The following is a 6,327-nucleotide window of genomic DNA, read 5'->3' as shown; positions in this document are numbered from 1 at the left end:
CAAAGGCTTATCCTCATGGACAGCTTTTCCCTTTGTTTCTTAACAGCAGCAAGGTTGGAACTAGATGATCTTTAAGGTCCCTTCCAACCTGAACCACTTGATGATCTCTGTATCCAGGCAGGAGGGCAGTAAGAGAAAGTCACTCTCCCTCCTCTGCTATGAACTTGGCAAAAAGATGCCTCATTTATGTTGCCAGGATAAGGAAAGCAGTAACACACCACGGGGAGGAGTAGGAAAGAACTGCACTTGTTACAGCTGTTTTCTGCAGGGCTGAATCCTTAAAAAACCCTGCTGCTGACTGCACAGTCCTGGGGGTGAGCGGGGCACGGTGTCTGTGTGTGCTGACAAGTAGGAAGAGTAGCTCTGTTCACACCAGACGGCTGCACTTTGTAAAGCTAAGCCACTGCAGGTGGTTATTAGTCTTTCTTCTTTTTCTGAAAACAATGCTTTTTTAATGCATGTAATGCTAGAAGGGTTCATGTGCAGCAATGTGTTCCCTGCTTCTGCCTTCCTCTCTAAATTTTCGCTCAGTTGCAGACACATCAGTCAGAGGTGAATATACACAAGAAATACTTGCATCCATATATGTTACTTCTGACAAAGGGGTGATACATGACTGATTTATGTGGTTTGCAGGAGAACTTACCTCCCATCAGCTGCAGTTTTGCTGCCACAGATACTTTTTGGCAGCAATAAGAGAGGACAGCAAGAATGAAAATTTCCTGAGTTTTATGGTTTTATAAAATAGCTTTCTGGCTTAGTCTCTTCTACAGCAGTCAATCTGGCAAGGCAAAAATAACCCCAACACTTTTGTCTCACATAATTCCCCCCAAAAGTAGGTAAAACCTGCTCCCGGGTACGGGATGGACAGGTTGCAGGGTACTGATAGACACAAAAGGGTGGAAATACTGATAGCCATTCTGCCTGCAGGCTCCCCTCGAAGTTCCTCACTGTCAAAAGAGAACGATTTGAAGGTCTCCGTTTCTTTCCTCCACAATGTCTCTGCATCTGGTGAGTCTCAGCAGTCCATTTTTTTCTTCTTTTAATACTGCGCCTCAGTCTGAACACCACCCATAAAAATTGCTGCAGCATGCCAGGTCCCACACAGAGTTCAAAACATAGGTGCCACATCAAGCTTTCATCATGACCTTTACCGTGACCCTTGTGTCCCCCAGTTCCTGGGAGTTCTCTGCTGCTGGAGCATAAGCCCTTCTGGGAGGAGCTGTCCCTTTATTTGCTGTGGAGCACTCTGCTGTCCCGTGAGGAATAAAAAATAACAGCGGTGGGTTCCAGTATGCGTGGCATGAACGATGTGGCTGCCAAGAATCAAGGCTTGATCCTCGTGTTCCACAAAAAGAACGGCTCAGTGTATTTAGCACATTGCTCCAAGTGATTAATCCAGCCAGTAAAGGCGGAGGTTTTTCCTAAGGTACCTGAATATCTTTTAAAACTATGTTTTCATTCTGTTGGAGCAACAAAGTCCTAGAATTGAATAACCTAATTTTTACTAGTGCTGTGATGACTTGTGATCAGGAATGGAATAAACAAGATAAAATAGTAGCCTACTGTATCAAATGTATTTGCTCAATAATCTTTCTGGTATCCAGGAGCTTATCAGAAACCTCGTGCCAGGTACAGACTGCCCTGGGTACAACCTGCCGCTCCTGCTGGAGGGGTGTCCAGTTCAGCTGTCCCAGTTCAGAGAGCTGCACACGGGGTATGTTGCAGGAAGCATTCGGTGCATTCATACATTTGTGTTATCAAACTTCTCTTTTACTGTAGGAGTTGTCCCTTCAACACAGAGTAATTCTACCTGCAGGCTATTTAGTGAAGAGCCTTGCTGTTTTTGGGCCCGCTGGAAACTATTTATCACTGTTTACAGAAGAGAAAAGCAGGGCCACCAGATCAGCAACCAAATCTAAAACTGATTTCAAAGTACATTCTCCGATAGAACAATACACATCTTTCTAATTTAGGGACATGAGTGGATATCTGAGTAAAACATCACTGTTGAAAGACATCCTGACTTTCACGAACCATGGGGGCAAAAAAATGTGCATACCTTCCAGAAGAAAACACTGTAGCTAGGTCTCAAAGGTAACTCAAATCTGACTAGATTAATTTAACATCTGTCAGTTGTATTTCTAAATCAAAGCATCGTTAGTGTAATATACATGCCAGCTGTAAAGTTCTTATTTCTGGAGTGAAAAACATAAAAGATAGAAACAGAAAAAATGGTGAAAAACTGTTGGTTGTTTCAACTGGGCTCTTGTAGGATTTTACAGAGTTTGAGGGGGGGAAATCAGTATTTTATTATATTTTTAATCAGAGATTCATTGGGTCTGGACTAAGTACATTTTGATTCCAGTATTCCAGTCTGATTTTTTGAATGTATGGTTCACCTTTATTTATGTAATAGATCATATTTTTCTGCATATAGTTCTTGGGATTGATAGTGGGATAATGACTGACTCAAATTTTTTCTTAAAGAGCAAATGAAAGTTGAAAAGCTGTCTTAGGGTCTTTAGCTATGCATTAGCAAACAGCACTCTACAAAACTGAAATGCTAAAATCTAGCCCCAAAGAACGGAATAGTGAGGTAAATAGGAGCAAGAATTCAAACATAATTACATTTATAGCAGTCAATGAAGAGTTGACTAATCGGAAAAAAAAAAAAAAAGTTTGCAAAAGAAATAGAGCTTGAAGGACTGATACAAAGAGAGCAGGAAGGGACGGAGGATGCTTGTTAAGAGTGACATTGCCCCAGTCAAGGGTTTTAAACGTGGGGGGAAGAAAAGAGGAATAAAACCAATATTGATACAGTGGGAAACCAAAGGACCCAGGAGGGATTTCAGCCACTCTTTGATCTGTTTTTAAATATCCAAAGTGAGTGGCCTTAACCACCTTCTTCCAAGCTGTGGTTTAACAAACAGGTGAAATGAGGTAACCCATTGCAACTGCAAGGGGTAAGGTCTGGGTTCCTCCTGCCCCTCTCCTGTGTCCTCTCCTTGCCCTTGTGCCACCTCTGGTCTTCTGTGGCTTCCAGATGAGGCAACACAACTCACTAACCTACAGACAAGTGGCCAGTCTTTTTGGGGGCTTCAAAAAAACCAAATATACCAAAGCCCAAAGACAGTAAATAGTGGAGCCTGTGCCTGAAGGAAGGGTAGGAGGAGAGAGTGGGATTTTCCATTTTCAGCAGTGCTGAGCTGCTGCCAGGACACCCTGAAGTGCAGATCTGTAGCCTGTGACACCTCACTTTGAGGATTTCTTCCTGACTCAGTTTCCTGATGTTAGCCTGTGGCATTGCCCTTAATAAGAAAAATAGAGATTTTTTTTCAGTTCGTGTTGTAATTGAAGCTTTATTGGGTCAAAAAAAAAACAAACCAAAAAGGCTTGGGTTTGTTTTTACTTAGAGCAAAGTGCTTGTCTTAGAGCACAGTCATAGGTAATAGCTAATCTAACTGTACAATCCAAACCAGAGAGACAGCACTTGTAATTCTACCACCGAGTAATTAGGTGATGTCAGCACACTCACACCCCCAGTTAATCTGGCCTCATTTGCCCTGTAATAACAGTGCCATACCCTCACCCCTGTTTTCAGTGGCACAGGTACCTCGCTCTGGGTATGGGGCATCAGAGGCTTTTTGTGCGTGTCTGTGTGCGATGACAAACCTGACAGCATGTGGGAGAGTGACAGGACACTTTACCTTTTACACAGCTCCAACAGGCAAACTCCCAGAATGTAAACATTTCAGGATGAGATAGGTAGGGTAGGTATATACTGACAAGTTCTCTTTTCTTTCCAGATTAAATAGAAATAAACTGGAGGTATACTGAGATATCAGATACATTTGAAAATCCCAGTTTGGACATTAAACAAACATTTGTAGTGCTGAACCCCAGGATAAACAGCAAATATTTTGTATTCTCTAACAAATATTTGGACAGTGACCCACAGGCGAGTTAGGTAATCAAAGCAACTGCAATTGGTAACATAACTCTAAAAATGGATGCAAAACTCTATGATGTAGCTCTAATTAACTGCTCTTGTGTGACGCTGCTTGTACTCGACTTCATTTGGAACAGCATCAAGTGATCTGCCTGTCCTGTCCTCAGCATTTCCCAGTGCCTTGGAAATCTTTGGGGTCTCCAGCTCTGGCTGTAGGAATGGGGAACCTAGACAGCCAGTGTATGCACACCCCAAGAGGCAGTTAGCTGGCAGGAGACCAGCTTTGGAAGATTTGCCGCTGTACATTCAAACCTTATGGTTTTTGTCTGCCAGTTTCTAGAGCCAAATGTACCTCAAGCCGTAAACAGGAGGTAAACAGGGAGAAGGGGAGAGAATTATATTAATTTATGCAAAAGCTGATAACTTTTTTAAGGTATGGGGAAAGTCCTTTAAAATAACTCAGTTAAAAACTAAACCTCTGATGACATGAGTATGCAGAAAAGCAGACTTCACAGGCCTGCTGCTTGGAAAAGTTCTTGCAGTTGCCCCTTTTAAACCATATATCCAGATTTTTCTTCTGGCTCTCACTGCATTTGGAGTGAGTGAAATGATCTAAGAAAAGCAGGTTTCTTCATGTTTTTTTTTTTTTAACGGGCAAGACATTAGCTCAGGTATTATTAAGAGAATAAAAGTGGAAAATACCCTGTAAATTGCAAATTTATAGGAAAGCTTTGGAAAACATGCTGGATTTTCATCTAATTCTGAACAAGACAATTTTTATTTCTTGCAGGTTCAGTATCAAGTGATTTCCATGAGGTCATGAGGTTTCCAGAAGTGAATAGAGTATCTCAGCCTTGGTTTCACTAAGGAGAGATGGGCCTAGCTGCACAAGGATCTGTCATGTGCAATTTTGTTTACTTGTGCCTGTTTGCTAACCTCCAGCTTTGGTGAGTCACGGTATTTTTACTACCATGCTGTCCATTCCATAGGCTTTAACACACTCCTCCACTTAATTATTAACACAGTCCAAAGGTATCCACCCCTCTCCCACACAGATCTTCTAGCTAAACACAGTTTTGAAACCTCTTCTTGTTTAAAATTGTTCTTTACGGTTTGGATAAACACAGTGTTTGCAGTTGATGCTTTGGTGTTGCTGTAGTGACGTCCTTCCCCAGCTCTTCAAGCTCAGAAGGCTCCTGCCACTTTTTATATTCCTCATGTCCAAACAAGCAGGACTTGTCCTCACTCCAGTCCTACAGATATTCTCTGGCTTTGCTCCTCATGATCCAGTTGAAAATATCCTGTTTTTCCAGGGTTCCCTGTAGCCATCTTCTAACCCAAATAAGCCCTTTGCTCTCTTTCCTTATCCCTCAGATCCCCTGCTACTGCAGTCACCTTCTCTGTGTCCTTGGTTGGGCTGGGCTGGGGTTTGATGTCAGGATGACATGGGAGGTGGTACAGATGGAAGGAATTCAGCTCCACCATTCAGTGTACCACCTCCAAGGTGCGGGGTGTGTGCCATGAATTAGATCGTGAAATTATTTTTATTTTCTGATGCTTTTTACTCTTATTTTTCAGTGGAACAGGTCCCCTGATCTGGTTCACAGCATGGCCCTGCCAGGAGCTGGAACTGGGAAGATTGAGGAGTGACACAATGTGGCACGAGGACAAAAAAGGTTGAACTGGGTGTTGGGATGTTTCTGAGGCCACAGGATCAGAAAACTGTGGCCTTTCTGCTGCCAGCCTGAGGCAAGCCTCAATTTCTAGCCACTAATGATCTTGTTAATCTGTTTTATAGCACAGTCAATCTGCATGTGTTTTCAAGTCTCATCTGGCCTCCCTCTTCTGTGTTATTTAACATCTTGTTGAGAAATTCTTTTATCAAACACTTTAAACAATTTTAGAAATACAGACTTGCTTTAAAAAAATTTAGGACTTAGTTATGAGCAGCTCCTATTCCCACAGCAGAGCTGGTCAGTGTAAAGAACAGTGAGAAACACTTGAATCAGAACATGGACAGTCAAAGTTTAAAGGAAAAACTAGTACCTACAAAGCATTTATATGTGTGTTGCTTTTGTTTTAAAATTTGACTTGTAGACGTGCAATGATTGAACCCAGAAATGGACTCTGTGGTTGTTCCTCATCCCAGGCAGTTGTGGCCAACGCTCAGTATACCGGTTGTGAATGCTGGAAAAGGCTGGGTGTGTATCACTGCGAGTGTTAGTCACAGCCTGGAAACAGGGTAGGAAAACAATTGAAGCTGAATAGTTACTCAGCTAATTGCTTTGACTAAGTCTCACATTTGCATACCCTAAGCACCCAAACTCCACATTTTTACTTGACAATACTTGCCCTTCCTCTGGGGGTAAGTAGTA

At 42.3% G+C, this 6,327-nt stretch overlaps 1 long non-coding RNA gene across 5 annotated transcripts in view; it reads left to right on the top strand.

Annotated features, from left to right (window-relative positions):
• Positions 1–6,008, top strand: part of LOC114066981 — a 17,658-nt gene extending 11,650 nt beyond the window's left edge. For 3 of the 5 annotated variants that reach the window (XR_003573280.1, XR_003573279.1, XR_003573283.1), the window contains 3 exons: positions 1,783–2,097; positions 4,743–4,899; positions 5,531–6,008. This is a non-coding gene — a long non-coding RNA (uncharacterized LOC114066981). The remainder of the gene's footprint in view (positions 1–1,782; positions 2,098–4,742; positions 4,900–5,530) is intronic. The other 2 variants (XR_003573282.1, XR_003573281.1) reach the window with 1 other exon arrangement.
• The last annotated feature ends 319 nt before the right edge of the window (positions 6,009–6,327 follow it).

This window comes from Empidonax traillii, unplaced genomic scaffold (assembly GCF_003031625.1).
Source record: "Empidonax traillii isolate 1590-97213 ecotype Southwest subspecies unplaced genomic scaffold, ASM303162v1 scaffold842:size270541, whole genome shotgun sequence".
NCBI lineage: Eukaryota > Metazoa > Chordata > Aves > Passeriformes > Tyrannidae > Empidonax > Empidonax traillii.
This window is presented reverse-complemented; position numbering and strand designations above follow the sequence as displayed.